Consider the following 14,851-nt stretch of genomic DNA (forward strand, 5'->3'; position numbering starts at 1 on the left):
GGCCGCCGCTTGCCGCCGCCCCGTTGCCCCACCGCCTTGCCGGAGCCCCTCGCCGGAGGTAACGCGCCGGATCCGAGACCGCCGGTTTTTTTAAAAACCGTTCGTTTTTTTAGAAACCCTAGATCCGTTTTTTTGGTTCGCCAGTTTTTTTCTCGGTTTTTCTATTTAGCGGACGTTCGTCCGTACGTTCGTCTTAGCGAACGGTTTTCGACCGTTAGTTACAGTTAACGAACTTTCGTTCGTTAGTCTATTCGTCAGTTTTCTTTTCATCGGGTTTATCTGCGATTTTTCGCGATCGTGATTTCTGATCCGATCTTAGTTTCTATTTCTCTTTTCGCTCGTTAGTCGGAATCAGGCGATTCAAGCACCTAGATCTTCGCCTCGAGACCCTCTTTCTATTTAACCTACTTTCACAAGTTTTTGCCACTGTAAAATTTGACCTTAGTTCAGATTAGTAAACGGATCTTGTTTCGTTCGCCGTTTGAGTTTCGTTGCTCCGTTTGTTTTGATTCTTTTTGCGTGCCGGAGTTCTTAAGTTGAACTTTCTGGTCAACCCCTCTTATTTGAGTTTTGCTTGTGCATCTTTGCTTGTTGCTTATGTATGTTATTGTTTGTTTGTGAAAGAACACCCGGAGTGCGAAGCGTGTTACTATGAGTCCCTTGATTTTCGGATCGTCAGCAAGGCAAGGAACACTTTGATCATAGTCTTTTCATACCCATCTTTTATGCATTAGTTCCAATCCTCAAACATTGCATGATTAGGACGTCATTAACTTGTGGGTTGGGAAGTAGTTGATGAGGTAGGAACCTATTGCCCTGCATTCAAACCTTGGGAGTTACTATTACATTATGCTTATATTGCCATGCTATGCTTGTAGACGTGGATTGGGTTTGAGAGTATTCATGATAGATGTGAGATTGCTAATTAATGGTTCAACTTAAGGTGGCAACTTAAATTAACATCTGGGTTGATTGAGGCACCTGGGGAACCCAGTGTTGTCTGTTTTTTTTCGGAAATCCCGGGGTACCTGTGTGATCTTCCTATGGACCGCCACCCAGGCCTAAAGGGAACTGAGTTAATACATGCTAGAAACTTCCGTGTGCAGCCACAAGCTATTATGGGCTCTAGCATAGTTGAGTAAGTTACGTGAAGCTCTTGAAGAGGTAGATCAGCAGGTAGTGGGTTTTGTAGGTTTGGTATGGTCTACCCGAAATAGAGAGTTAATGTTTCTGAAAGACTGTGTCTCGGTCAAACGTTTCTCAAACACCATGTAGTGCGAGAAATCCAACGGAGGCAATCGAGTCTTGTGGGGAAAAGTGCACAAACCTCTGCAGAGTGTACAATCTAATCATGGTTAGCCATGTCCCCGGTTATGGACAATCTTGAGTATCTAGTACTTGGGTTATCACATGTATCTCATCACTCTTAATTAATATTGTTGGGGTTGGGGTTACCTTCTCAATATTTGTTCAACTACCATGATAGTTAAATTAAAATCTATTCCTTTGTTGTAGGGAAAAATTGGCTTTTCGCAAAATTATAACCATAGAGCTTTCCACCAGCCAAATATGCATGTAGTGATAGCATTATTCTGTTATTGTCCTACTGTGTTACATTGCCAGCATATTCCATGTGCTGACCCGTTCTCGGGCTGCAACGTATTATGTTGCAGACTTTTCAGACGAGGAGTAAGGTTCGTTAGGTCGTTGCCGTGCAGCTCAGCTATGTCGTTGGAGTTGATGGACTCACTTATCTTCCAAGCCTTTCGCTGTTATCACAATAGATGGCCTTAAGCCATATTATTGTAATAAGTTCTCTTTTGAGACATTCGATGTAATAAGTGTGTGATTGCTACTCTGTTATAAATCCTTCAAGTACTGTGTGTGTCAGCATTATCGATCCAGGGATGACACTGAAGCATAGAGACTTGACTATTTGAGGTCAGGTCGCTACAAGATGGTATTAGAGCACACGCTGAGTGTAGGACACGACCACTAAGCTAAACCATAGATCACACTTCTCTTCTCATTTCTGACTCCTCTCCATTTTCTACACTTTAGGATGGCGGATGCAAGCAACAAGTTTGCTCAACCGGATGAAGACGCACCATTTGGACGCCACCTGAAGGAAGTCACTAGGTACTTTAACATTGGGATACCAAGCTTCACCGGGACGTACAACACCACCTTACCAGAGGAGGAGCGCTGGATGATTCAAGTACAAGTTCCAGGAAGGACCTTCCCGCCAGTCACTAAACCCATAGAGTTTTCTTTCGATGCACCAACCTGTAGTTTAGGAAAGAGTATGGCAGCTCACATTACCATGGAACGCATTGGAGAAGTCTACAACAGGGAACTCAAGGACACTATCTACCAAATATGTGGGCGCCGAGACGAGCAATGGGAAGTAATCAGCACCAAGAAGGATAGATCCATTGCAGCTTTCATCCAGGAGTTAAACCAGCACATTCGACGTCAGGAGAACCAGATGTGTGTAGACATGATGGACTTGAAGAAGGCGAAGACTAGGATCATCGAACTGGAGGAAGAACTCAAATTTACACGCGATGGATATGAGGAGGAAATTAAGACTCTACTGGAGAAGAATGACGACCTAGTTAAGAAGATCGGAGTGTTTATGGGAGGACCAGCACCGGGAGTAGAAGATGATGATTCCACTTGCCCGAACAACTACATCATCATCGACGACACTCATTCCGATCCTAGTGAGGATGACTTTGAAGACGAAGCTGGAGCTGACATCATGGAGTCTTCCACCGATCAAAATTTCTAGATGACCACCATATATTAGTAGTATTTCTCCATGTATTTAGTAGTAGTTGAGCACTTTTGCGATAGTTCTAGACCGCTTGTATGCCCTTGCTTGATTGATTGAGTGAAATGATTGTGTTTGTCTCATGTGCATATGGGTAGTGCTTTCTCATTAGACCCCCTTTTCTATTCTGACCTCTTCCATCTAAACCCATTAGATGCCTCCGAGACATGACCCCGGTTTTGTTTTCCCACCGGACCTCACCCAGTTGATCCAGCAGCAGAATACTTTGATGCAATTGCTAGTTCAGAACCAGGGCAACAACAACAACAACCCGCCACCAGTGGACAACCTAGCCTGCTTTCTAAGGTTACAACCGCCGGTGTTTTCCAGTAGCATCGAGCCCATAGTTGTAGATGATTGGCTCTGCAGGATTTGAAGGGAGTTAACCACTGCGGAATGCATTGATGCTGAGAAGGTGCGTTTTGCCGCACATCAGTTGGATGGACCAGTAGCATCATGGTGGGAGAATTACACTGTCACATATCCCATAGCCATGGTGACATGGGACCAATTTTAGCAAGCTTTCCGCACAGCTCATGTCTCAACTGGAGCTATGCAGATGAAGAAGCGGGAGTTCCGCAACTTACGCTAGGGGAACCGTACTGTGGCTCAGTATGTGGATGAGTTTAGCAAGTTATCTCGCTATGCCCCTGATGATGTGGCCATAGACACCGTGAAGCAAGAGAAGTTTATGGAAGGGCTGAATGGTGAGATGAGCATGCAGTTGATGGTAGCAACATTCAACAACTACCATGAGTTGGTAGATAAGGCTCTTATGATTGAAGGGAAGCAGCAGCAGATTGAGAGCCGTAAGAGGAAGTACGGACAAAGGAAGTATAACTCAGGAGCTCAGCAGAAACCTCGCCTAACCCCGAACTCGGGAGGACTTGTTCATAACCATGAAGGTCACAACCACACTAGAGGAGGATCGCATAATCACAATGGTGCTAAGAATGGAAATGGGAATGGAGCTAACAACAATCAAAACCGCTCCGACCCAGCCACACCTGCCAAAAGAGACCTAAGTCAAGTTACTTGCTTTAAGTGCGGGAAGACAGTGGCACTATGCCAATGATTGCCCTGAAGGAAGGAATGGAAACAGAAATGGGAGCGCTGGGAAGAAGCCTAATCCATTCAACAAAGGACAAGTGAACCATGTTAAAGTGGAGGAGGTTGAAGAGCAGCCGGACGCGGTAATAGGTAAGTTTTTGGTTAAGTCATTTACCGCTTTTGTTCTTTTCGATACTGGTGCATCGCATTCATACATATCAAGGGGATTCGTGGATAAGTTTAAACTACCAACCCAAACCCTTAGGACCCCTCTCCTAGTGAGTTCACATGGAGCATAGTACATGGCTAGCCGATGGTGGAACCAGATACCCCTAACCATTGGTACACATGTGTTTCCGTCCGACCTAATTATCTTGGAGTCACAAGGATTGGATGTGATATTAGGTATGGACTGGATGTCAAAGTACGGAGGAAGCATTGACTGTGCTAGTAAGTCGATTTATCTCACCACCCCGGAGGGGAAAAAGGATTAAGTATGTATCTAGGCATGTGCCTAGGAGGAGCCAAGTGAATGCCCTTACGGGAGTTGTTCAGGAGGAAGTACCTGTAGTGAAGGATTTTCCGGATGTTTTTCCAGAGGAATTACCAGGCATGCCACTGGATAGAGACATTGAGTTTCTGATAGAGCTATTGCCAGGTACAGGGCCAATATCCAAGAGACCCTATCGGATGCCCACAAATGATCTAGAGGAAATTAAGAAACAGATCAAGGAGTTATTAGAGAAATGTTATGTTCGAAGAAGCTCGTCACCTTGGGGAGCCCCAGTACTTTTGGTGGAGAAGAAGGATAAATCCCTAAGGATGGTTGTTGATTATCGGGCTTTGAACAAAGTGACGATCAAGAATAAGTACCCACTGCCGATGATCAACGATCTATTTGATCAGCTACGAGGAGCTAAAGTGTTTTCGAAGATTGATTTACGATCGGGATACCATCAGTTGAAGATTCGAGAGAAGGATATACCAAAGACAGCGTTCACCACGCGGTATGGATTATACGAGTATACGGTCATGTCGTTTGGACTGACTAACGCCCCTGCCTATTTCATGAGCATGATCAACAAGGTGTTCATGGAGTATTTGGAAAGGTTTGTTGTGGTGTTTATAGATGATATTATGGTATACTCGAAGAATGAAGAGGAGCACAAGGAGCATTTGTGTTTAGTTCTCGAGAAACTCAGGGAACACCAGTCATATGCCAAGTTCAGCAAATGCGAATTTTGGTTGCAGGAAGTCGGATTCCTGGGACATGTTATATCAGGAGAAGGTATAGCAGTAGACCCAACAAGGTTCAGTCAGTCACTGAATGGTTGGCACCCACTTCAGTTAGCGAGATCCGTAGTTTCCTTGGACTCGCAGGATACTACCGGAGATTTATTGAGAATTTTTCCAAGATTGTGAAGCCAATGACTGAACTATTAAAGAAGGATACTAAGTTTAAATGGACAGAAGATTGCGAGGCAAGTTTCCAGGAGTTGAATAAACGTTTGACTACAGCCCCAGTACTGACACTGCCAGATATACATAAGGATTTCCAAGTGTATTGTGATGCCTCTCGCTTAGGACTTGGATGTGTGCTTATGCAGGACGGAAGAGTTGTTTCGTATGCCTCACGACAACTAAAAACCCATGAGATGAACTATGCCACACATGATTTGGAGCTAGCAGCCGAAGTGCATGCATTGAAGACTTGGAGACATTACCTTATTGGAAACCGTTGTGATGTGTACACAGATCATAAGAGTTTGAAGTACATTTTCACACAGAAGGAGCTGAACCTTAGGAAGAGGAGATGGTTGGAGCTTATAAAGGATTATGACATGAAGCTACACTATCCTCCAGGAAAGGCCAATGTCGTAGCAGACGCTTTGAGCCGAAAGAGTTATGCTAATATCCTTGAAAGTAAGGGACTGCCGAAGGAGTTAGCAGAGGATATCATGGAACTTCGATTGGAGATTGTTCCAAGAGGTTTCATTGCAACAATGGAGGTTCAGTCTACATTGTTGGGCAAGATTCGAGAAGCTCAGAAGGATGACAAAGATATTGCTGAGATAAAAGAGAAGATGAGCAAAGGAAAGGCCAAACGTTTTCGTGAGGATGAGCACGATACCTTATGGTTTGAGGACCGAGTTTATGTACCCAATAACCCAGAGATCAGGAAGTTAATACTTCAGGAGGCTCATGACTCACCATACTCGATACACCCCGGAAACACCAAGATGTATTTGGATTTGAAGGAACGTTTCTGGTGGACTGGTATGAAGAAGGATATTGCCGAGTATGTAGCCGTATGTGATGTTTGCCAAAGAGAAAAGGCAGAGCATCAGAAGCCAGCAGGACTGTTACAGCCTATTAAGATACCCGAATGGAAGTGGGATAAACTTGGCATGGATTTTATCACCAGATTGCCCAGAATCAAAGCAGGATATGATTCTATATGGGTAGTAGTGGATCGCTTGACCAAAGTGGCTCACTTTATCCCAGTGAAAACTACGTATACAAGCGCGAAGTTGGCCAAGATATATATGTCCAGGATCATATGTCTGCATGGAGTTCCGAGGACCATCGTATCAGATCGAGTAACACAGTTTACTTCAAAGTTTTGGCATCAGTTACACTAAACTTTGGGAACAAGGTTGGAGTTCAGTACAGCGTTTCACCCGCAGACAGATGGACAAACTAAGAGAGTCAATCAGATTTTGGAGGACATGTTGAGAGCCTGTGCGCTAGATTATGGATCTAGCTGGGATGACAATTTGCCTTACGCAGAGTTTTCATACAACAATAGCTACCAAGCCGGTTTGAAGATGGCACCGTTTGAAGCTCTGTATGGACGCAGATGCAGAACACCGTTGATGTGGGATGAGGTAGGAGACCGATAGTTGTTTGGACCAGATTTGATCAAGGAGTCTGAAGAGAAGGTTAAATTGATTCATGATAGACTGAAGATTGCTCAGTCCAGGCGGAATAGTTACGCACACTCGAAACGCAAGGAGGTAACCTATGAAATTGGAGATAGAGCATATCTGCGAGTATCACCCTTGCGAGGAGTGAAACGTTTTGGAGTTAAGGGAAAGTTAGCCCCGAGATTTGTAGGACCGTATTGTGTTTTGGAACGGATGGGAGAAGTTGCCTACAAGTTGGAATTACCCGAGGGATTGTCAGGAGTTCACGATGTGTTCCACGTTTCACAATTGAAGAAGTGTCATGCTGAGATGGCCGATATACCGTTGAGAGATACAGTACCCTTGGAGGCGATTCAGTTGGACAGTGATTTGACTTATGAGGAGAAGCCCATTAAGATTCTTGAGTTTGCCAGCCGATTCACCCGCAGCAAGGTTATCAAGTTATGCAAAGTTCAGTGGAGCCACCATACCGAGGATGAAGCCACCTGGGAATGAGAGGATGATCTACTCAAAGACCACCCGCACCTATTTTCTAGCCAACCCGAATCTCGAGGGCGAGATTCATCTTAAGGGGGTAGGTTTGTAACATCCCAAATTTTCAATTTGGTATGTTATACATAGGTCATCCATGCATATCATATTTTTTTATTGCATTTTTGCTCTGCAATCCTCGAAAATCCTAAGCAACTCAAGGAGCCTCGGAAAGAGTTGGGGATTTCCCGGTTTTCATATTTGATTTTTATCAAATAATGAAACGAGGATTTGGATTTTAATTATTTTCTCTCCAAAAAATATTTCATATTAAAAGATATGAGAGGAGATAATATGACTTCTCCAAAATAATTGAAATATTGGAGGAAAAATATTAAAATCATTTATTTGATTTTATTTGGATTTTATTTGCATTAGAAAAAAATTGCATGTTTTCAAAATTACATTTTAGGGCCAAGAAAATGTTCATCTCGTCCTAAATACTTTATTTAGACGGTGAAAATTTGTTTTGGCATTTTTAGATTTTTATTTTATTTTCTAGGATTTTATTTCTATCGGTGAAATTATTTTTTTTAATCTCCCGCACCCGACTGGGCCGAAACCCAGCCAGGTCGCCGGCCCAGCCGCCGCCACCACCGCCTCACCGCGCGCGCCATCGCCGCCGCCGACCCGGACTTGGAGTCCGAGCCGGACTCGTCTCCGCCGCCGCTGCCTTGCCCCTTCCCCCAAGCAGCCGCCGCCCCGCCGCCCCAATCCACCACCACTGCAGCCGCCGCCGCCGCAGCAGTCGAGCGCCACCGCTTGCCGCCGCCCGTGAGCAGCCGCCTCGTTGCCCCGCCGCCTCGCCGGAGGTAATGCGCCGGATCCGAGACCGCCGGTTTTTTAAAAAACCGTTCGGTTTTTTTAGAAACCCTAGATCCGTTTTTTTTCGGTTCGCCGGTTTTTTTCTCGGTTTTTCTATTTAGTGGACGTTCATCCGTACGTTCGTCTTAGCGAACAGTTTTCGACCGTTAGTTACAGTTAACGAACGATCATTCGTTAGTCTATTCGTTAGTTTTCTTTTCATCGGGTTTATCTGCGATTTTTCTCGATTATGATTTCTGATCTGATCTTAGTTTCTGTTTATCTTTTCGCTCGTTAGTCGGAATCAGGCGATTCAAGCGCCTAGATGTTCGTCTTGAGACCCTCTTTCTATTTAACCAACTTGCACAAGTTTTTGCTACTGTAAAATTTGACCTTAGTTCAGATTAGTAAACGGATCTTGTTTCGTTCGCCGTTTGAATTTCGTTGCTCCGTTTGTTTTGATTCTTTTTGCGTACAGGAGTTCTTAAGTTGAACTTTCTAGTCAACCCCTCTTATTTGAGTTTTTCTTGTGCATCTTTTCTTGTTGCTTATGTATGTTATTGTTTGTTTGCGACAGAACACCCGGAGTGCGAAGCGTGTTACTACGAGTCCCTAGGTTTTGCGGATCGTCAGCAAGGCAAGTAACACTTTGATCATACTCTTTTCATACCCAGTTTTTATGCATTAGTTCCAATCCTCAAACATTGCATGATTAGGACGTCATTAACTTGAGGGTTGGGAAGTAGTTGATGAGGTAGGAACCTATTGCCCTGCATTCAAACCTTGGGAGTTACTATTACATTATGCTTATATTGCCATGCTATGCTCGTAGACGTGGATTGGGTTTGAGAGTATTCATGACAGATGTGAGATTATTAATTAATGGTTCAACTTAAGGTGGCAACTTAAATTAACATCTGGGTTGATTGAGGCACCTGGGGAACCCAGTGTTGTTTGTTTTTTTCGGAAATCCCATGGTACCCGTGTGATCTTCCTATGGACCGCCACCCAGGCCTAAAGGGAACTGAGTTAATACATGCTAGAAACTTCCATGTGCAGCCACAAGCTATTATGGGCTCTAGCATAGTTGAGTAAGTTACGTGAAGCTCTTGAAGAGGTTGATCAGCAGGTAGTGGGTTTTGTAGGTTTGGTATGGTCTACCCGAAGTAGAGAGTTAATGTTTCTGAAAGATTGTGTCTCGGTCATCCGTTTCTCAAACACCATGTAGTGCGAGAAATCCAACGGAGGCGATCGAGTCTTGTGGGGAAAAGTGCACAAACCTCTGCAGAGTGTACAATCTAATCATGGTTAGCCATGTCCCCGGTTATGGACAATCTTGAGTATCTAGTACTTGGGTTATCACATGTATCTCATCACTCTTAATTAATATTGTTGGGTTGTTAATTACTTCAATTGGGATTGAGTTGGGGTTACCTTCTCAATATTTGTTCAACTACCATGATAGTTAAATTAAAATCTATTCCTTTGTTGTAGGGAAAAATTGGCTTTTCGCAAAATTATAACCATAGAGCTTTCCACCAGCCAAATATGCATGTAGTGATAGCATTATTCTGTTCTTGTCCTACTGTGTTACATTGCCAGCATATTCCATGTGCTGACCCGTTCTCGGGCTGCAACATATTATGTTGCAGACTTTTCAGACGAGGAGTAAGGTTCGTTAGGTCATTGCCGTGCAGCTCAGCTATGTCGTTGGAGTTGATGGACTCACTTATCTTCCAAGCCTTCTGCTGTTATCACAATAGATGGCCTTAAGCCATATTATTGTAATAAGTTCTCTTTTGAGACATTCGATGTAATAAGTGTGTGATTGCTACTCTGTTATAAATCCTTCGAGTATTGTGTGTGTCAGCATTACCGATCCAGGGATGACACTGATGCACAGAGACTTGACTGTTTGAGGTCAGGTCGCTACACATGGACAGCCCGAGTATGTGTAGATTGTGTTTGTTTTCCCATATGCTTTGCTCTGGATCTGACGCATAAATTTCGTCAGTGTCTCCCCTGTTGTTCTCCGGGTACACATCCTCTCTGTTTATTGCAGAGACGTGTATCAGGAGAACAGCGGGGAGGTGCTGCCAAAATTTTGCGTCGGATCCAGAGCATAGCATGGGAAAAGGAACCCAATCTACACATACTCTGGTGGGATTAGGACCTATCATTACCTATTAGAGTGTAGGTTGCATGGACGTAATAAAGTTGACAAACTAGATCAACTCATGAATATATACATGGTGAAATATATATATATATATATATATATATATATATATATATATATATATATATATATATATATTTTGTTGTGTGTCCAGTAGCTCTGAAAGTCAAGATGAGTGATCGTGCATGGATGTACACCGGTCACACTGGTCAGAACAAATGGAGCACTGGATGGTTCACAAAAACCAAGGCGTTTGTGCAAGCCGCATTTGCAAATGGCCAGAGGAAAACCTGGTGCCCCTATTCCCAGTGCGACAATTGGGAAAAGAGGACAGAGGCTGAAATGGGCAAACACCTGTAGAAGAGTGGTTTTACGCCCAATTATACGGTGTGGACATTTCATGGTGAGTCTGCCCAACGTGACCGAGCTGAGGTGGTTCGTCCTCGCACCAACGAGCATGGTACCGGGATGGAAAACATGGTGCAAGACTTGGATGATGCTCGGGATTCGGACGAGGAGATGGAGGAATCTGCAAAGGCCTTCAATGAAATGTTGGAGTCTTCAAAACGTCAGCTCCACGAGCACACTGAGCTTTGTCAATTGGATGCCATCTCACAAGTAATGGCTCTGAAGGCTCAGTTCAACTTGGGCAGAGAATGCTATGATGCAATTATGACAGTATTTGGACGCTTTCTACCCAAAGGCCATGTAATGCCTGCAAACCTGTACCAGTCGGACAAAATCCTCCGTGCACTGAAGATGCCCTATGAGAAGATACATGCATGTGAGAAACGATGTGCCTTATTTAGGCTTGAATATGCAGACTTGAACTATTGTCCCATTTGCAAGTCTTCCAGGTATGTTGTGGTAGACAACGGTATTGGTGAGAAGACGCAGAGCAAAATCCCCATTAGTGTTCTTTGGTATATGCCAATCGTACCAAGACTTCAACGTCTTTTCATGGTTGAAGAGACGGCCAGACAGATGACATGGCACAAAACGGGTAAAAGAACCGAACTAGATGCAGATGGGAATCTGATGATGGTACACACATCGGATGGTGTTGCGTGGAAGCAGTTTGATGAATTACATGATGACAAAGCAGCAGATCCGAGGCATCCTCGAGTCGGCATCAACACAGATGGGTTCAGTGTGTTTGGTCTGACGGCAACCCAATACAGTTGTTGGCCCGTATTTGTCTTTCCACTCAATCTCCCCCCCCCCCAAACAGATTATGCAAAGAAAGAACATTTTCCTGACGTTGATAATTCCAGGGCCCAACTATCCGGGGAAAAATATGAATGTGTACATGCAGCCGCTTAAGGACGAATTGCAAGAAGCCTGGGATAATGGGTTCAAGACATACGACGCCTATAGCAAATGGAACTTCATAATGCGTGTCTGGTACATGTACTCGACACTTGCCGGCGTATGCGCTATTCGTTGGTTGGTGTGTGCATGGAAGGTTCCCATGCCCCACATGCAAGGGATCTATTGAGTTTCATTGGCTTCAGGCCGGTCGCAAGTTTTCTTTCTTCGACATGCATAGACAGTTCCAGGATCCTCGCCATAAGTTAAGGAAAGACAAGAAGAACTTCATCAGAGGTAGAGTTGTCAAAAACTCTGCACCACCTGTGTTGACAGGCCAACAGACCCTAGATCAGTTAAACGCTCTCGAGCCAGATCCAGAGCGTCCAGGGTACTTCAAGGGGTATAATTCTAAACACGCCTGGACTCACAAGACATGCTTATGGGATCTGCCTTACTTCAAAGACCTCCTTTGCCCACACAACATCGACGTGATGCACACTGAGAAGAATATCGCCGAGGCACTTTTTGGTACATTGTTTAGCATAGATGGGAAGTCAAAGGATAATACTAAGGCTAGAGTCAATCTGGAGGTGCTATGTGATAGGCCGTTACAAAACATGAAAGAACCAAAAGGAAAGCAGAACTGGACGAAGCCAAAGGCGTGGTTCAATCTTGGAAGCCCAGCTATGAGGGAAATTATCTTGTGGGTGCAACAACAGTTGATGTTCCCCGATGGGTATGCAGCAAATCTAAAGAGGGGAGCAAATCTTGATAAATTGAAGATATTTGGTCTCAAGAGTCATGATTGGCATATATGGATTGAGCGGGTAATGCCGGTGACATTGCGTGGCTTCATCCCTGAGGATGAATGGCTAGTACTGGCAGAACTCAGCTATTTCTTCTGTGTCCTTTGTGTGAAAGAACTATCGCCTGGCGTGCTAGAAGAAATGGAAGAGTTGGCGCCGGAGTTGATCTGCAAGTTAGAGAAGATCTTTCCACCGGGCTTCTTTAATCCAATGCAGCATTTGATTTTGCATCTCCCGACCGAGGCAAGATTGGGGGCCCGTGCAAAATTGTTGGTGCTACCCAACTGAGAGGATGCAGAAGACACTTCGACAAAAATGCAAAAATAAACGTAGAATTGAAGCATTAATGGCTGAGGCATTCATCACTGAGGAGGCGGCAAACTTCGTGACAGCACACTACGAAGCCAAAAATCGTCATTTGCATAATCCTAAGCCTCGGTACAATGTTGACGAACCTCAAAAGGGTGGATCCAACCTCAGCCTATTCAAAGGGAATCTCGCACCAGCCAGTGGTTCAAAACCAGTATCTTTGGATAATGAAGAATGGCAGACCATTATGTTGTATATCTTCAACAACCTGACAGAAGTGCGGCCGTACATCGAGTAAGTTCTCGGTACATTGTTCCGCAACTTCTATTTCCTTTGAACTGCTCTTATTCCTGGATATTTTATACAGTCGATACGTCGCCATATTCTCGTATGAGCGGTAATCCAAAAGGATTCCATCGAAGAGTATGAGCTTCTAGCAAATCAAGGAGGAGGCTATCCTGGTTTCATCTCTTGGTTCAAACAAACGATAATTTCTATTAGACCATTTCATTTCATTCGCTAATTTCTGCCTAATGCAACAATCCTTTCGTATTAAACTTGTAGGCTAATTCAAAGTCTATGGATGCCGAATTGAGACAGGTCGCTAATGGTTTTGACTATAAGGTCCGTTCATTTGACAAATACGACATCAATATGTATCGCTTTTGTACCTATGGCAAAGAGCTATCTATGGCCGACCGAAAGTCTACAAATTGTTGTGTATCTGCTATTGGCGAAGGAGGTACCGAGTATTATGGGAGAGTTGAAGCAATTTATGAACTTCTATTCTATGGTGACAACCCACCGAATGTCGTACTCTTCAAATGTTATTGGTTTCAGCCGAAGGAGACTAGAAGGACTCATGAACATATAGGGCTAGTTGAAATTAAACAAAGCACCCATTTAGATGTTCCTGATGTCTATATTATGGCTCAACAGGCGACGCAAGTATTCTATCTACCGTGGCCTGCCAAACTAATCCAAATCTGAAAGGTTGGGATGTAGTTTATGAAGTGCCGCCACGTGCTAGACTATCTCCCTGAAAGGAAGAGGATTATGAACCTCACATTAACCGAGACACATATGAAGGAGAATTCTTCCAAGAGACACGTCTTTCCAAAAAACGTTTCAAGAACCGCTATACTTCACCCCAAAACATTAAAGTAGACAGCGACAGTGAATCCGGCATCACCCCAGAGGAGGAACAAGAAGAGGTTACTGCTGCGGATGACATGTCAATGCTTGACCGATTACGTCAAGGTGGTCTTCCACATTTTGATGCTGCTGAACCCTATGAGCACGTCATTGATGATAGTGATGATGATGATGATTATGCATTTATTGATGATAGTGATCGAGATTATTAGTAGCCCGCTCCTACACCTCCATGATCACGGTAAGTTTCTCTAGTGTTTTGCTTAACAAATGCATAAAGACCTAGACTTAGCTTTATTTCCTCCAAAATGACTTAATAAGCTTACTGACCTCCAAAACCATCCAAAATGACATGTACTTAGCTTACTTATGTCAAAAATGGCATAATTAGCTTAGTTAGCTCATAAACGATCCATTTTACCCAAGTTAGCTCTAAAATGACCCATTTTACCTAGGTTAGCTCCGAAATGACCCATCTTACCTAGGCTAGCTCTAGAATGATGCATCTTACCTAGGTTAGCTCATAAACGATCCATTTCAACTAAGTTAGCTCATAAATGATCCATTTTACCTTAGTTAGCTCATAATCGATCCATTTCACCTTAGTTAGCTCATAAACGATCCATTTCACCTTAGTTAGCTCATAAACGAACCATTTCACCTTAGTTAGCTCATAAATGATCCATTTCATCTAAGTTAGCTCTAAAATGATCCGCTTAACCGTAGTTAGCTCATAAACGATCCATTTCACCTAGGTTAGCTCTAAAATTGTCCACTTCACCTTAGTTAGCTCATAAACGATCCAGTTCACCTTAGTTAGCTCATAAACGATCCATTTCACCTAAGTTAGCTCATAAAGGATCCATTTCACCTAAGTTAGCTCATAAACGATCCATTTCACCTAGGTTAGCTCTAAAATGATCCATTTCACCTTCGTTAGCTC

Source organism: Triticum dicoccoides, chromosome 3A (genome assembly GCF_002162155.2).
Source record: "Triticum dicoccoides isolate Atlit2015 ecotype Zavitan chromosome 3A, WEW_v2.0, whole genome shotgun sequence".
NCBI classification, from domain to species: Eukaryota; Viridiplantae; Streptophyta; class Magnoliopsida; order Poales; family Poaceae; genus Triticum; species Triticum dicoccoides.